Here is an 18,786-nt window from a genome sequence, read left to right as displayed (position 1 = left end):
CAACTCTTACACAGAATGCATCTTTAAGCATCTGGAAAGAGGAGAGAGTAGGAAGTGTGTCTGTGTGTGTGTGTGTGTGTGTGTGTGTGTGTGTGTGTGCGTTTGTGGTGGGGGTATTTCAGTCACAGAGCGTGTGGAGAGGTGAGGGGTGCCCACTCAAATGCTGTCAACTCATCTGGGGCCTCGGTTGCTAGGAGACTGAGCCACCAACACAGCGTGGGGTGAGGGAAGGTGTGATGAACCATTAAAAAGTAGGGACATCAACTGCTTAAGTGGAGTTTGAAAACGACCCTCTGCCTAGCGTTGATCCAATGAATGAATGGTTGGTGAGGTAGTTGTTTGACTGTGATAGAGAAGAGAAACAATGTGATGCATTCCGTAAGAATGCAAGATAGTCACAGGAGAGCTGTTTGCCCGGAAGCATCCTAGAGCAGTAATTACCGATAATTGCCTTGCCGGGGGGTTGTACTCTACTATATACTAGACTATTAAGAAGCACAAACGTGCATACAGTGTGCTACTTGACTTACAGTGCAAGAAAAGTGGTACAAGTGGAATAAATTGCAATCAAAATCAGTGTCACTCAGTGAGAATCCAACACAAAGGCAAAGCAGTTTGATTTGAACACAGATTCAACACATTTCAATAGTGACATATGCTACACAATTCATGTTGGGCTAAGAAGACCTTTAGATTTTGGCGTTGGCTATTAAAAAATAGCAGATACCGGTATGTAAAATTGGTTATTTGGTCCAAAATGTTAAGAAACAAAATAATTGGAAAATTGTCTAAATAATGTAAAGTATACATGATTAGAACATGATTGAATATTTGACAATAAGGTCCAACAATTTCTACAAATTGCTACAATAAACAAGAAGTTGAAGAGTACATTTAAGTCTCATGATGATGTACCATGCATGTTCAATTCACGTATACTTTACAATACTTAAGATCATTTTTCAAATAATGTTATTTTCTTTTTACATTTTGGACAAAATAGAACATTTTACATTGTGTTTGCCCACTCTTCCTTATAGGGCCCACTCTGTCAGAGTTAAATGGATACTTGGGATTTTGCAGTGGAGGTTTTGAATGCATAACTGAACTATGTTAGCCTGGCTTGGCCAGACCCATAGCATGGGTTCACTGAGGAGGCATCAGGCATTCTTTATGACTCCCATGCATCTATGGGTCTGCTACTGGGATTATATTTTCTCTTTAGAAATAATAAAAACCAGGCATGTTCTGAGGCAAAAGAGCAAGAGGGCAAGTACAGTATATTTTTAATCCTTTCTTTGCTCATTCAGTGACCTTCTTTGTGTGAGAGACGCTGGTGAGCTCCGTGATGATCCCTCAAGGCTAGGCTGAAAGAGAGAAAGAAAGAAGAGAAAAAATAGAGATCACATGGAACAAAATGCTAGTACTTTATTCTAAACTCTAGCAATATTCCCTTTGGAAATGTCCCTGAGAAAATAAATAAATAAAGAGAAAGAAAAGAAGACCATTACAAATTCCCGTCCCAACTCCCCTGACACAGAAAGGCTCTTAAAGATGTACAGTATATGACATCGCTGTTGTCATGAATGAAGGCAGAAGTTAGAACCCCAATGCAGACACAGACAAGGTTAGCGAAGACACAGTATTGTTTTATTGTTTTTCTAACCAGGAGAGGTTTAAGAAGAGTCTGGATATCCAGGGCAGACTGGCGAGGCAAGCTGCAGGCAGGCCGCAGGCGGGTTATCCTGAAGACAGGGAAAAAACGGTATTAATAATTACACTACCTGGCAGGCAGACAACAGACTGGTGAAAATCAGGGCTTGAACCATAGACTGTAAAAAAATATGGACAAAAGCGTTCTCCGGGTCTGATATGGACGTAAAATGAAGCCTGTCAGTCCTTGAATTGTAAATCGCCATCTTTCTAGATCCGTTTGGGCCCAGCTGAGCCATTGGCTGGTTTTTATTTTGACTCGAGTGGGTGGGGGATCCCGTTCATAGACTGCACGGTGGCCACGCCCCTCAGAACATACGAGACTTTATGGTATTTTTTTAAATAAATTGGACCATAATTTTCCAAACAGAATATTATGACATTAGAAATGAAACTTTAAACTAGTGACTGGAAGCAGAAAGTATTCATGACCATGTTTATTACGGTAATACAGTCTAGGTGAAGTTGGGCCCAAATACATGGATCTCTATGGAGCTATGGGGTTTTTTGAGCCCAATGACAGCGCCACAACAGGCCATTATATGAATTTTCAGGAAATCCCGATTTCCTTAGTGGCTTCACAAAATATCTGTCTGATTGCCCCCCTGGCTTGAACACTACAAGTGCCACAACACTTGTGTGGCGATAAGTCTGGTGTGCTGATTGCTGATAATGAGCAGGTGTGCAGAGAGAGAGGGAGAGGGAGAGATGGTGAGAGCAAGTGTGAAGGGCACAAATAAAGCACACCACCAATACTGTATAAAAAGGAAAAACAAAAAGGTGTTGCGGAGGAGGTCAGCTGCAAGAAAGGGTAACAAATGTCTCCCCAAAATAAAAAAGATAAGCATGTTACAATTTAAGCCCTCTTTATTGGGTTTATTGTAAGTGACAGATGGAATGAGGCAGGCATCAATATGCACTGTTGATATGCAACCCAATTTGCATGAGAAGCGAATGATTCCCTTTAAGTTTGCCTCCATCAAATGGAGCGCATGCACTCAAGATGGGGGAATTAATGATCACTACTGCCATGGGGTCAATTTGTTTTCAAGAGGAAAGACTGACAGTTACCATGACAACATGTGTGTGGCACACACTTGACAGAAACAGCAGTCTGTGGTCATGTCTATCCTTGTTGTGTGGCTATTTAAAACCTCCTGGAGTGGTGTCCGTTAGGAACTGACCTAATTGGAACGATGCAAGTTGGAAATTAATGCCCCACCCAGTTATTATGTATGTGTCCCTTTTATGCCCATATATGGAGTTCTTGTAACAATGGAAGTTGGAGATCCATGCCCCACACGGCTATGCAATACATTTTACCCGTGTCAATATGGAGATTTCTGTATCTGTCTCTCTGTTTCCCTTATATGGAGTTCTGTGTCAGGCATGTCCAAATATGGAGTGTTGTCATGTCAGAACAGGCCAGCTCCATATATGGAGTCTGGGCAGGGGTCCTGTCCAGAGCCCGGGGAGAGGCCTTTTGTGGCGACACCAGGCACTGCACTCCCTGTGGGGTTGTGGAATTAGTATGTCGAATTTGAAGTTGGTGGGGCGAACGGTTCTCCAGTTACGTGCATTACAGCCGTACACACAGACAGACAGACGTGGTGCATTTATAGATAGAAGATAGATTTCACTATACTCATTCAAACAAATCTAGATTCAAGTTGTTTATTTAGGAAAGGTTATTGTGGTGTTATAGGTATGTTCAGTGTGTTGGGATGAGGAATGAAGGGATGAGGAGGCGATGTCACCCCATTCGACCGTTATCTCTGTATTGAATAGGCGAAATCATCCGTTATCAGCACCTTCGAATAGGGCCCATATGGCCATATACTGGCATACTCACTGTCTCAGTATGTCATTATCACCTATTGTGACGGGTGATAATGTCACTGATGTCCTGACGGAGGCGCGCCGTGTCTGGTGGCCTTGAGCCACGTGCATGAGGCACCGCCGAGCGAGTCGCCGTGCCGAGCGTTGCGACGGCCACCAGACCCGACTCAGCGCCGTCCGAGTTATGTCCCGATAGGCAGAGAATAGTATAGTTAGCCCCTAGTTTCCATGCACCGACAATAGTTGGAAATGACACGTTCACCAGGGGGAAACCTTGACCAGGCTATGTTCAGCCAAGGATGAGTATGCCAGTATGGCCATATTGGCCCTATTCGAAGGTGCTGATAACGGATGATTTCGCCTATTCAATACAGAGATAACAGTCGAATCCGCTGGCGATGTGATGAAGGGATATGTGGATGAAGTGGAAGTATGGGATGGCAGTATGAGCATTGGTGGAAGAAGTATTACTTCTTTACTCAAGCGCTGTGAGCTTGTAGAGCAGCCGTTTTTGAATAGACAAAAATAGGGCTTATATTGGATGTATGTTTTGTAATAATAATCTAATCTCTATATTAGTACCTAACTAGTGACTAAATGTTCAAATAAGTGTCTCTCAGATGTAGTGGAGTAGAATTTTGAGAAATCGTCATACTCTGCTAAAGGAAAGGTACGGTACATAAAAACTGTACTCAAGTATAGTACTTGAGTAAATGTACTTGATGCTTTCCACCAGTAGCCTGGGAGTCCAGGGGCATATGGGATGAGGGGAAAAGGATTGAGTCCAGAGAAGAAAACTGGAAACCATCCTTCAAAAAAGGATTTGACGCGAGAGGATGATCACAGAGTGAGGGAGATGAGAGCGTTAAGTTTGTTCCGTTTGGAGCAGTTTCATGCGACTGCATGGTATGGAAGTGAGTGCTATGTATGTAAAAGGTGTTCATTTAACTCTCAGGTTGTACAATGTAACACAATTTCATTTATATACAAAATGGATCTGTTACAAATAGATAAATATTGTATTTTTCTGTGAGAATGCAAGAAGGAGTGCAATCATTTTCATTTAACATCAATGGCAAGTGAAATAGTTCAAGGCTTTCATTGTCACACATTCTACAGTTTCAGCTGTCACAACATTGCAGACAGCGGAAATCTTTAGACTTTCCTTAACAATGGTTGTAAAACAGTGGTAGGGTAATAGAACATGTGCACACACACACACACACACACACACACACACACACACACACACACACACACACACACACACACACACACACACACACACACTTTCTCTTTGACATCAAGGCAAAGGACTCACTCTAGGAAAAGGGCACAGACTCTCCCCCCTCCCTGAGGAATAACAAATAATTAATTGTGTGTGTGTGTGTGTGTGTGTGTGTGTGTGTGTGTGTGTGTGTGTGTGTGTGTGTGTGTGTGTGTGTGTGTGTGTGTGTGTGTGTGTGTGTGTGTGTGTGTGTGTGTGTGTGTGTGTGTGTGTGTGTGTGTGTGTGTGTGTACGTCAGAGAGAGAGAGAGAGACAGACAATTACTAACTATAAAACATATTGTTGGATTGTACACTTTACTGTCACATCCTTTTGACAGTTTGTTTTCCTTTTGCATGTTGACACAATCACAACAAGCAGCTTACTGTATTATCTATCTAAAGTAATCTCATTATAATCTCTTTAAAGGTGCATGAACAGATCTCTGTCATATATTCTTTCTCTTGACAGCCATTACTTTGTGCATTTAGCACTTAGAAATCTTATCTGTAGTGACTTAAATATGTGTGGCAGAAGTATAAACTATACTTAGTATTACAAGCAACCAACAAATAGGCTTGCAAGTAGGCTACTATTCCAAACAGGGAAATTAATTAGTTGGGCATGGTCCACTGCCATCAGCCTGCAATAGTGCAGTATTACTGTCCAACTGCAATATTAATGCTGTAACACTATACCACAATACTAATGCATGATAATTAAATGTTAGTTTTCAGGCACTGCATTTATCAAAAATAGCCAAAAGAAGAGTCACCAATCATCAGAGCCTTACTGCATAGATACTGTAATTCTAGAATGATCACATTTAGTGCAGTGGTTTGCACTGAGGCACACTGCCTGCTGTGCTGTTAGAAAAGTTCAGGGATTATTGCAATATACAAAACGTTAATGTAATTATTATATGGGGATGTCAATTTACTATATATATATATATATATATATATATATATGCTTGTGCACACATTTCCCAATACACCCCAAAAATATTAATGTTTTTCATTTGGCATTTAAGTGTAGAATAATGGCTGTGTCTTAGAGCCTAGAGAGGATATTTTTGCACAGATAAGAATACAGGTGTGTCTTGAGATCTGGCCCTGCGGTGTGCCTTGGGGCTTGGGCTCGAAACATTTGGGTTGTGTGGGAATGATGGCACTGCTCAACAGCTCACAGGCAAAGTGTATTGATTCTACACTAGTCCTTTGGTGATCCCAAGCTAGTTTTGATTCAATTAGGATCTATTTGTCTGCTTACAGCAGGGAGACCTCACAGAGGGCCTCCAGTCCCAAGGAAGGGGAATCCTGCACTCAGAGAGAGTTCCTTTGATTCGGGTTGCCTCATCTTATGCTTAATAAAAGACTACCACCTAGTGGTACAAGAAAGACATTTCAGTCTTTTCTCCAATATCACTTGTTTTGACCTATTATTAGGCTACATAACTGCCAAAATGAGCAACTTGGCTAAATAGCTAGTTTATGCTTTTTATATTATGTCGCACAAACCATAAGATGCAATTTTTCGGCTTTTTGCCTTTATTCATCATCATCATCATCATAACCGTTATTTAAGCTCGGAGTACATTTTCAATGTAGCGGAAATACAAAAAACACAAAATCAACAATCAACAATATACATTAAATACAGCAATATGAAATATATGAATTGGAAAATTGCAAAACTAAAATAACTATAATAGATAGATGAGAATGAATTAAAACAGTTACATTGTTGAACAAAAGTGCTAGTAATTTCCCTGAATTGACCTAGGGAAGGCACAGTGATCAGATTTTTAGGGTCTTTTAGGGAGTTCGTTCCAATCAAATGGAGCACTGACAGAGAATGCTGCTTCACCTGGCTCTGAGCTAGCAAATGGAACCTTTAGGGTCAGGAAGTCCCTCGAGCGGGTCTGAGAGGGGACCATTCCTGAGATGGCTTTGAAAATTAACATATACCAGTGCTTGTCCCGCCTCTCGGACAGAGAGGACAAGCCTGCGTTCCCATAGAGTGTTCAGTGATGGGTACGATAGCTGTCACCAGGCAGTGACCCATCTTAGGGCAGAATGGTAAACCGTATCGAGGTGCTTTAAAGTGGATGGTGCTGTAAATAATGTCCCCGTAGTCCAGAACAGAGAGAAATGTGGCTTCAATGATTGTTTTTTTTACAAGATGCCTGAAAACATGCTTTGTTTGCTTTGTCTCAGTTTAGTGACTAGATTTTCAATGTGGAATTTAAAAGACACTTTCTCATCCAGCCAGATGCCACGATACTTGTATTCTGATACTCTTTCAATTGTAGAGCCATTGGAAGATATTAAAATGACGTTTTCTGGCCATGGTTCTAGCCATGGTGAAAAGCATGAACTTAGTTTTGCTTGTATTTAGAGCTCAACCAGGGCATCTTGGAGAGAATTGAATGCCAGCTGCAGCTTACTGGTGGCAAGCTGGGCTGTGTCAGCAACACAATATAAGACTGTGTCGTCTGCATAAAGGTGGGCATGACTCTTTAAACTAGCCGAAATAATGTTGTTAATATATATTGTGAAGAGCACAGTACCTAAGATTGAGCCCTGGGGGACCTCCATGGAGACTGGACGAAACTCACATTGGGTGCTCCCGGACTTATTGATAGTTACAGGTGAAGATAGACAGGAAAGAGGGAGAGAGAGAGAAGGGGAGAGACGCAGCAAAGGTCGTCATGAGTGGGACGAGTCTAACAGGTCAGGCCAGAGCCTATATGTGGCATGCGCCTGGACCACTAGGCCAGCGGGCGCCCCATAACATGCAATTTTTAACTAATTGTCATGAATACATCACATGCCTGAAGAAATGTTAAAGAGGAGGGTTGGAGGACAGAGGCAATATTTATTAACAGCAGATGGCATCTTATTTAAAAATCCTTGCTTGGTAATGGTGATTTGTCAATTTATTACCAAAATCGAGTTGAGTGTGAGTTTACACAGAACAACATTATCAAGAAATACAATTTGGTTGATGATTAATTTAACTTCTTAAAACGATATATTCACCTCATATTTTTCTGTAGAACCAGTAACAGTGCTGATATGGGCAGTAGAGGGAGTGCTTGGCTAAAGTAATCCCATGTATTTTGGATAATCTGAAGACGTTTCAGCCACCAGATGGAGACTCTGACACATTCATAGAATAGGTATTCACAGCTGTTTGAATAGACTCAATAAAGCAGTATTCCCACATATCCTTACTACATTTAGTTTCATTTTAATAAACACATGTACCAATTATATTAACCTAGCAGTTAAGGTGCATAGCACATTAACACAACCAACCTGACAGTGAGTCAATGGTTCGAATCCCAAGCCCGATGAACTTTTCTCTGTCCCCGTCGCTCCCTGTGTGTGTCTGTGTACTATCAAAAGGCATAGAATCCCGAGAAATATCTAAATCAAATACAAATAATTGTACACTCAGATGGCTACATTAATAATACTAAGGATTTTACTGTGTAGTATTCCTACATTCACAGGCTGTCTGGGTCTGTTGTCTGACACTCTGGAGGTGACAGCTTGTTTGACTATAAACTATAAATACCTTTATATTTGTTAAGTTTTAGCCTCCAGCAGGTTAGTGTGATTACTGAATTAGCACGGCTCACCTCTACCTCATCAACAACAACCACCACCACCGTTTATGTCCTGGAGCATTGAACAATGGTTGGAGCTGCTCAGTGGTCCAGCAGAGTCACAGACTGGTTGCTCTGGGAAGATTCTATTCAGCAAATGTGTTTAACTGAATGAGTGGGAGGCGAGATATCAAGGCAAAGAGTACCTGGGATTTATACCTGGATAAATAAAAAAACTGTGATGAGTTAAGGTGAGACACCCCAGGTGAAATCATGATTTTTCTTTTTTTTTTTTTTTTGCTATTTTGCTTCCTAAACATGTTTTCTTTCAAACTAAAGCAAAATACACGTTAAAAATACAGATTTAGATGTTTAGTTGGATAGTTTATTTTAGCCAATGACAGCTCGTTTTTCTGGGTGAAAAGCCACCATCTCTATTTTCATGATTGGTTGTTGGTACAAAGGAAGTGACCATATTTGGATCAGACCACAGTCAGCTCGAGGTCCAGGCCTTTCCAATGATATATGCCATTATATGTTGTTGCCAAGGTTTGGATGAGATATTTTGTCTCAAAATAGTGGCTTCAAATAAAACGTTTTGGAATTTTACAATACAAATCTTTAATGGCCGTTTTCTCAAAATGAGTTTTGCTCATACTTGGGACAAAGAATCTCCACTTCAGTTGAACTCACATACACCACACTTTCCAGTCTTATTCATAACTATATTCCGCAGACATTTACACATGGATTTGTTGATATATCATTCACAGCCTGATTTACATCACATTTTATACCAAAAAAATGCCGAAAATTGGGGTTTTTATGCCTGTTGACACTATTTTCTGATTTGTGGAGTGATAATTAGAGATATCAAAAATCCCATGTGTAATTTTCTTTGTCTCTAATGTGTCAACAAAATGAAATGATAATTTTGAACCTGGCTTTATCCGATCTTCAGATTTATCGTCCCGAAATGTATGCAAATTAGCGCATATAATGCCTAATTTGCATATTTAAACATATAATTTCAGAAAACTTGTAATACAAAAAATCTTAGTTTTAATATAAGTAATCAACTGGAGAAGTTTCATTGTGATAGCTATTATTTAACTTTTTTTCCCTATTCACCTGGGGTGTCTCGCCTTAAGCTTTCAGGGTCTTTAGATATCAGACCCTCTCAGCCAGGTGAAAATGATCCATCCCCAGGTAGTGACCATGCAGTAGCTGCATGTGTAATCGTAAATGGAAACTGCAACTCTACAGCAGTGATTTTCAACCCTTTTCATACCAAGGTCCATTATTTATTGGGAATTTGAGCCACGGACCACCATTTGATGAGACCCAAGACTTTATATATTTTGTTGTCATTGGATAAGATTTTGTCCACAATTCCATGCTGTATCTGTTGGTACCATAGGAGTGATAACAGGCAAACGTTGATCAAAATAACAATTCTTCTACATTCTCTAATTGTGTAGACTTCTTGAAAATTAAGTAATGCAGATGTTTAACAATAATTTATTTTAACTCTTGAGAGAGTAAAATAAAACCAACTGGAGCCATAAGGGTCCATTTGGTTTCATTTTACGCTCTCAAGAGTTAAAGATCTAATAAGGGTCCATTTGGTTACCAACTTTCCATCATTTAGCTGTGGACCACCTGGAACCCCCTCAAAGACCACTGGTGGTCCCCGGATCACTGGTTGAAAACCACTGCTCTACAGTGTCCCACAGCCACTGCTATGCCTGAGTGACTACAGTGCTTTATTGGTGCCATCACAACAAGAATGTCTGTCACCGTGGCTTGTATTAACCACTTAAACCATGTATATCCTACTACTCTGTTCACGGGGTCTCCCAGCGGAGAGAGCTTTTCTTTCCCCCCCCTTTATTCCAAATATTTTTGCTGAATGTGTCTCTATTTTCACCAAAATGTTCACCCATTATATGACATGCCCACTAGAGTTCAAGTGGTTAATTTAATTAGATTTAGTTTTAGTTCATATTTAGTTTCAATTTGGTGGGCTCAGCCAGGTAGCAAGTATCAGATAGGGACAGTGACAGTCATAATTGTAACCTGTGTCGTGTGATGACATACTGTACCCGCTATTCATGTCTTTTCACGGTGCTATATCATAAAGACAAAATGTAATCAAATCATTGTAAGAATGACAGTAATTTCATTAATTTATATCAGTCTTTCATGTTTTTTTATGAAATTGACAGAAAGGAATGGAAGCTTATTGCACTTACACAGCTATGTAATCTTGTGCATATGCAATGTGTCTATAGATGTCACGCACAGCCACACACAAAAGTACCCGCACACGCTCGTGCGCACACACCCAGGGTACAGAACATACACTGAAAGTGAAAGTTTTTAATGCACACAATGAAGAAACTGCGCAGGTGTTTTGTTTATAGTCTCCTATGCTAAAGAAAATTACGTTTTTCTTTTCTTTTTTTTATCTAGATGACTTGTATGTTGAAGGCCTTTTTGCATACGAGGTCCCTATGAAATCTTGTTCTCCATCGGGCTCTGTGCATAATGAAAAGGGGCTTATCGTGATGTTGGGCCCCAGGGTGACGTCGACTTTCTCCATTTCCACCAAGAATAAGGTGAACGCCACTTTCGACTACGTGACCGTGTGGAAATCACCCCGGACACATATAGCCTAGGTGCAGGACTGGGAACAATAACTCTGCTAGAGAATAAAATGAAGAGTTCAATTGGGAAGCGATTAAAATGAATAGAAAGAAGCCTCAACCTGATAAGACACATACCATTTCCTCATCTATTTAACATTCATTGAATTGAATAATCCGGTCTTATTATCGTAAATAGTCTGCATATTTACCCTGAATATGCAAATTTATGTTTGCTGCAAGCGCTCCAGCGACTTAATAATTTTTTCATCAATATATGCATATCTCTGTCCCTTTCTCCTATAGCCATTTATGGAGAGGAGTGGAGAGAGAGAGTGAGTGGGAGGGAGAGAGAGGAAAAGAGAGACTGAGAGATGCATACTGCCATATAGTGCTCATTGTTTCTGTATAACTTTTCTATTCGATTCTTTTTTTTCTTTTCTTTTTTGCTCTTTGCCCAGGGCCAACCCAGTTACATTTCAATCAAAAGATTCATTGTAAAGTCATTATCCCAAACTAGGCCTCGATAATTGGCTGTCATTTTGCATAGTGGTCCCACTGTGGCTCTGGGGCAAATGGCTGTGGTCTTATCTTTCACTTTTAAGGAAAAATAATGGACAATTTATCATTAATCTTCTCCGGGAAATAATAACAAGTTAAATGTCATTCCCCATGTCGTGCCTTACAAATAAATCTCTGTTGCTTTAGGCTGGGGCTGATCACTGACTGACCTAGCCTCTTCACAGAGAAGGTAAAGGAGAAGTTTAAATGCTTGAATGCAAACGGCAATGGCTAAAGGCCTGTATAGAACTAGAGGATTAACAGCTTTTCCTTCCTGTTACCGTATGGAATACACAGCCATATAGTAATGTTTTGTAACAAAGTAATGTATTGAAATATATGGTAACACATGAAATTGTATAAAAACATACAATTTGTATTCCAGACATTCTTGGTTACACATTTAGATAACCCACAGCACATTACAGTAAATGCAGGAGTTCAGTCTCTTGAAATGTACACACATATCTACTTAATAGTATGCACAAATTATGTAATTTACATTTACCTGGCATATCATTTCATTTGGATTAATGGGGATTATTCTTTAAATACCAAGCTTCAGATATTGCTTTTTTCTTGCAGGTTATCAAAAGAACACCTGAAAGGTTTTGGCCAGTGACCCTGTTCATTCTGTGAGGGTCTCTGAAACCTATTAAGTCAAACAATATCCAATAAATGGCTAGGCGAAAAGGGGGACATCAGCAGAGGACGACACTCATTCCCATTCGTTTATCGGATTAGCGCCTCTGCAAAGGACAAGGGGAAGGGAATGACTCGTTTGGCATTCAAAGGCAACTGTGGCCCAAGAGGACCTGTTTGAACAAGGATCAATTATCAATCAGTCTATCGTTGAGGGTGAACACGGAGGATGCAGAGATGAACAAATCTTAGATGAGATCTGTTGACAAATAGCCGCCTAAGATCCTGTCAATGAATGCACACGACTGAGCGCCTTTGGCTTTGACACTGGACGATGACACTGGTCACGGCTGAAATACCCTCTTCAGATTAGGGGCCCCCCCGAGTCAAATAGAGTTTCAAATAATAGATTAGTGTGTATTATGTCTTGTCAATTGTTGGACCTCATTTCTGGCCCCTATTGTCAGTTGAATGATATTAAATTGGGGCCCTGACTAGCTGCTAGTGCAGGGCAAAATGTGTTATAGGCTGTGTCTCAGTTGATCATGTTTAGTGTAATTACTAATTTCACATCAAATATGAACTCCTTTGCACACCTGGGTATTGTATGTGAAGTATGCATATAAGAGGCCCCAGGTAGGAGGTAAAAACAGCATCCAAAATGTTAGCAAATAATTTAACAAAGTCACTATCTATTTCTACTATAAAGGCGTTTTATGAATTCACATTACCGAAACACTATTACAAGCTGTATCCAAATGCAACTTATCTCTGACTCTTGTCAACTTACTGTCCCTCCCTCTATAAAAATAACAAATAAAGATGAAACCCATAAACAAACATTTAAAATAAAACTTACACCAATCGAAAACAAAATTACTTTCCTATAACAAATTACGAGGTGTTGCAAAGTATAACAATTCTACTGTCCAGTCAAAACCAATTCACAATCCCTGATTGGCTGAGGGTGTCACAGACGTACGCACGCAGCGCCTTGATTGGCCGAGGGTGTCACAGACATACGCACGCAGCGCCCTGATTGGCCGAGGATGTCAACGACATACACAGCCGAAAACAGTACTTGCGCACGCTCTGCTCGCGCAAGTAATACCCCCCCCCCCTCCCATGGGTAACAGAAATAGCAGAGCCCACTGGTGGTGTTGGGGTGGCGGTGGGAGCAGCACATAACAACAACCATGAACCATAATATGGTTCCATATTATGCAGAAGGAAGGCAGGAAGAATGCAGTTTTAGGTGAGCTTAAATAAATGTAAGCATTTAGTTCATATAGCGGTAAATAAATTGGCCAGCTGACTGCCACATCAGCATATGACATGTGGGTCTTGCAAACACATACACCCACATAGTAAATAATGCAGCGTATTAACCCCTTGAGTATATCTGACTGAACTAACTCTGCAAGCTACGTATCATAAGTTATAACCATGGTGGCCTAGCAGTTTAAGAGACTGTCTAGTAAGCTGAAGGTCATAGGTTTAAGCCCTGTGGCAGCCAGTGTCTATCCATAAAAATTGTCTGGTTGGTGCTCTTGACCAAGATAATGAACCTCAACCATCAACCGAATGCCTGAAACATACTAGAATGCTACATGTGCAGTAGTTGTTGTGGCAAATGTGTTTATTTATTTTAACTTGTTAAGTCACATCACTTTACAAAGTAGGCCTAGTCTAATAATTTTGTTTCCAATATACTAGTCATGTGTCAGAAGGGTTGTTTTCTTCCACCAACCTTCTGTTCGTCTGCCATTTGTTCTCAAATTGAAATTAATTGCTCTACTTGATTTTACATCCAATTTCAAAGTAATGCACCCATATATAATTTTTATACGTTTTTAGGGGGCTTTTTATGCCTTTATTGATAGTGAAGTGTGTTAGACAGGAAATGGGGGTCCGTCGGACCTGCAACACGCCGTCAGGCACCATTGTAGCCTAGGTGCCTGAACAGCCTGTAGGCCAGCGGTCCAGGCCTCATCCACTCTTATTTTATCTCAAAACATTAATTTAAGTCATTTGTGTTTATTTGGACCCCCTCGAAAATGAGACGCTGCACTGAAGGGCTTATCCTCCAGTGAAATTTCAGTTAAATAAATAATGTATTAACGTGATATTACAAGGTAATACACCTATCGTAATTATTCGCCACGCAGTCCAAGGACAACAGAGCCTCTAACAAAGTGTCAAAGAACAGTAGAAAACAATCTGTGAATAAGTAGCAAACGCCTTACACTGATGAACATAAGGGCTGGTCAGCTGTTCAGTTGCAATGCTGGTGCTTTACATACATTTAAACATTTATATAAATCGCCCTATCAACTGCACTTTGAATAATTATGGTAGTTGATTGTTTAGATATCAATTGCTCACTAAAGCACGGGTAAATTCACTGTCTGTTCCACATTCAACAAGGTAAGACAGATGAGGGTTTGAACCTGGCCAAATGCCACTGTTTGCTCATGCTAATAACATGTAGCCTCTTCTTGTTGTGTATTGAATGGAGGTCTTAATACTCGCACAATGGCTATAATAGCTTTCTTATACTGTTATAGCCTATATTGTCCTTCAGCCTAATATCCACAACAATAGTGATGGTCAGTGTGTCCATTTGGAGGTCAATCATCACGGCCAATGCAAGGTCAGTGGGTGGACACCTCCTCCGTCTGAGAGGGCAGGCTGAAGGGCAACAGACTTGGGAGAGGGTGAAGGGTTAAGCTTAAATTACACTTTGTCACACGGCAGTGTCGCTCATGCCACGTTTATTGCTTGAAAATCAGTTCTTCTCTGCGATTGACCCTGTCGTGCGACGCAGTATAAATTACACTCCATAGAGAGGGTCATAGAGGAGTGCCTTCAAGAACAAACACCATCTCCTATAAATCCTAATCCTGGTCTTCCCAAATTTCTGGCAGATAACAGTTGACCATGATGGCTAAGAAGCAGGCTGACTGCCCAGGCACGAACTATATCCTAAAAGGAGACTCAACTCAGTGAGTCTATAATGGACACAGCTGAGTGTGCTGCTTTGCATTTGCAAATTATTCCGTGTTTTGTTTTGACCTCCTCTGGAGAAGCGATTTTATGCATTAGAGAATTTCAGGCCATTTACAGTAATGCAGAATTTAGACATTCTACTGTAACAACTTGATCTATAGCCCATTTTTGGCGGAAACCCCCATATGTTTTAATTTAGCTATTGATAAATAGCAGATCTACAAGCTCACAGTGCGCCACCAAGTGGTGCGCTACGAGCTTGTAGGTTTGCTATTTTTGAAAAATCGTGAAAATATTTATTTCAGAAAACTGGAGAATTTAGAATATTTTTTTTTAATTTTGAGGTCAGGCCTAAATGGGATAGTGGGCCTAATCGGCAACTTGGGAATGCAGGCCGCACCCGGTTTTGCGTTATACACATTGTGCTTGTTGTCAGAGTACTCATTGTACAACTGTACCTATATAAAGTGTCCCTTTACCATACATATAGGCTAGTCTATGACATCAATGTCATAATGATAATGAGATCTCATTCTCCATATATGGGGATAAAGGGGACACAGACAAACCTGCCCGACACTTTCACATCATCCATGTCATTTGATCGGCCAGACTGTTCACTGTGGATTTAAGTAGCTTGGTCTACTCTTGCTGGGTTGAATTGAGTTAAATTGTGCCCATTGCACTTACAGGTAGAGCGGCACAAAGATAGTGAAAAATGCAGATCTACAAGCTTGATGCTGTGCAATGTGTTATGCGTTTCGCCGCTAGAATATTTCAACTAGCCAATCTACATTGACACGTTGTGTGCTTGTAGACTGGCTATTTAACTATTCAAAAATGTTTAGCAAAATAGTTTAAAAAAAGGCAAAGAAGTTTAGGGAGAAGGGGTTTAGCGGTGACGAAAATGGAGCCCCTACTAGTGTGCAGGATGCTTAGATTGTTTACAGTGTAATAAAAGTGATTACACAAAAAGGTTATTTTGCAAGGAACATTGCCTTGCGATTTTCTGGTGGACATTTCTGCAATAATGAGAGCTCACAAAGAGTCTTTCACAAAGTTTATTAGCTCAAGCTTGCAAGTGGGCACAAACAGCCTTTGGCAGAGTTGAAAAGTATTATCAATAGCTGGTGACAAATTGGTTTTGGACATGCAAGGTTTCCACCTGACAGTGATGATATGGTAATAAGAGTATGGGACTATGATTATGATTTGAACAGTGTAGACTCAGTATAGGATGCTATAAATTCCAATATAGTCTTGAATATTAGCTCGAGGCAAGGTCAGATGCTGGCTGCTAATTAAAACTGTCACTTGCATTGTGTATGAGCATCCGATTAGGAGGACAGCAAGGCTTTATTTGTCACATAGGGTCAGGACAGGGACAAGACAGTGTCTACAACCCTTCCATCAGAATCAACATAGTGATCATTGGTTCTGGTTCACTATGTGTTTCCACCGGTTGTGAAATACAGTAGGTTTTTATGTTGAAAGATACATTATAATTCTTATTACCGATACATACAAGCCAAATATAGATAGATCTGAACATGCATTAAGGCGATTGTAAAACAACCCTACTTCAAAGCACACACACACACACACACACACACACACACACACACACACACACACACACACACACACACACACACACACACACACACACACACACACACACCTAAAATGCTTTTCTGTCCCATCCACAGGGGGTCAACCAGGGACGCTTTAAAAACCCTGACTTGGGGAACACTGGAGAAAAGCCTCATGGGAATTAACCCTACCCTGGCAACTCCAAACAGTAGATGACAGGGGGCTTACATGATTTCTCGGTTCCCTGGGGACATCAAACAGGTCAGAGACGACCAATTGACTGGGTCCATTAAACACACCCTAGTAAAGTTGTTCAACTATGATTTCACTGTCTCTTTTGGTTCTGTGTGTTATGGCTCATCATGCATTAACGAGTGTTGAACGACATGTCCCTCTACAAAAATCTTAGTCTTACTTTGCTCTCTTGCTAAACTAAAGGAAACTATTGTGTTGTTCTTTGCCCTTACCATTGTTTCTTGTTTCAGTGTTATTTTGTTCTCTACAACAGGGAGACATGTCTGTTCTTCTCTGCCCCTTTCCCTTTCTCTCTTGTCCCATTGATTGTAACGAGTTAAATGTTTAGAAAACAGGCACCTCACCTCTCTCTCTCTCTCTCTCTCTCTCTCTGCTCTGACTGCAGCTAAATATACCACTGGCTTCACCAGGGCCTGAAAAGATTAGCAAACAGACCTCAGTGGGATAGACTGGGTTTAGTCTGAATAAGAAAAACAATGAAAGTAGGATAGGACACTCCAATTCCCACATCAATTCCTCCCCATTGACATGAAGAGGTAAATCACCAAGGTGATGTTGATTTTACACCAGGGAGTCGTCACCCCTCTCTCAGCAGGTTGGACCTCTGGGTCTGTGTCTGCCCAGTATTGACTTGTCTCCCAGGGAGGAACAATAGCATTATGTCTGAGTAGATCTCTGGGGTGACTGGGTGTCTTCATTCAGAGAGGGGGCCCTGCTGGGACCAGATTAGCCTCTTTGTGGGGGGCCGCCGGGGATGAGACGCCAAGGGAGGAAGTATCAGAGAAAAGACAAATCATCTTGCGTTCTACTTGTTATTCATCGCAAACAGACAGCTGGAGGGTGCGGCCTTTGAACTGAGAGCGGTTGAGGGTGAGCTAAACCCTGGTGGCATGCCTATTCTGGGAATGTCGTTATAGGCAAAGATAAATGTAAAACAATTGTCAACGATTTTCAAACATAGCCGATTTATGAGCTTATAATGTGCCATGATGCAACTCGTTGTGAGCTTGTAGATCCACTGCTTTCACACTTTTTGAATGGGGCTTAAGTGGTTACAAAGTCAAACAGATAATTAGTGTGGTTTCCCTAAAAGGGCAACCAGACTCTTGTAATTGTAACACTTTATTCCTACGTATTATAAAACTTCCACTGGATTAGTCTTTAGTTTGACGCATTATACCTCCCACAGTTTTGACTGTACGCACTTGAGCCATATGTCAAATTGACCGGAAAAATCGGGAATCGTGTGCTTGTTCATTTGTAGTGTTGTGTGTTTCATGGTCTTGAAATTCTTCTTTTTAATACAGGAGCCCTCTTGAGGTGATCACAGGTCCTCCTGAGGACCACAATGCATATGAAATAATAATTTGATCTATTACCAAACAAACAAACACGGAACTGAATCAATTTGAACTTGTCTTAGAAACACATGATTTAAGCGGACTATGCCATCATCATTTTTCATTGCCAGTCATGTATTCTTGGCTGGATTGCATGACCAACAGATGGCGTCAGATACAAACTCAACTTGAATCTGCCTACTAATAGATGGTATAGTATAGTTACAGGCTGTACTAAACTAAAGGTAAACAAAATACAAATTAATATGTATAAAATGTGTGTATAAAATTAGTATGTGTAAA

The 18,786-nt window shown here is 40.6% G+C and overlaps 1 protein-coding gene across 1 annotated transcript in view; it reads left to right on the top strand.

The window, feature by feature from the left end:
* rab11fip5a (RAB11 family interacting protein 5a (class I)) overlaps positions 1-18,786 on the top strand; it is a 70,689-nt gene that overhangs the window by 9,831 nt on the left and 42,072 nt on the right. The window lies entirely within an intron of this gene.

Source organism: Protomyctophum bolini (genome assembly GCF_963924005.1).
Source record: "Protomyctophum bolini genome assembly, chromosome: 15".
NCBI lineage: Eukaryota > Metazoa > Chordata > Actinopteri > Myctophiformes > Myctophidae > Protomyctophum > Protomyctophum bolini.
Note: the sequence above shows the minus strand (reverse complement) of the source record. Positions and strands in the feature narration are given on the sequence as shown.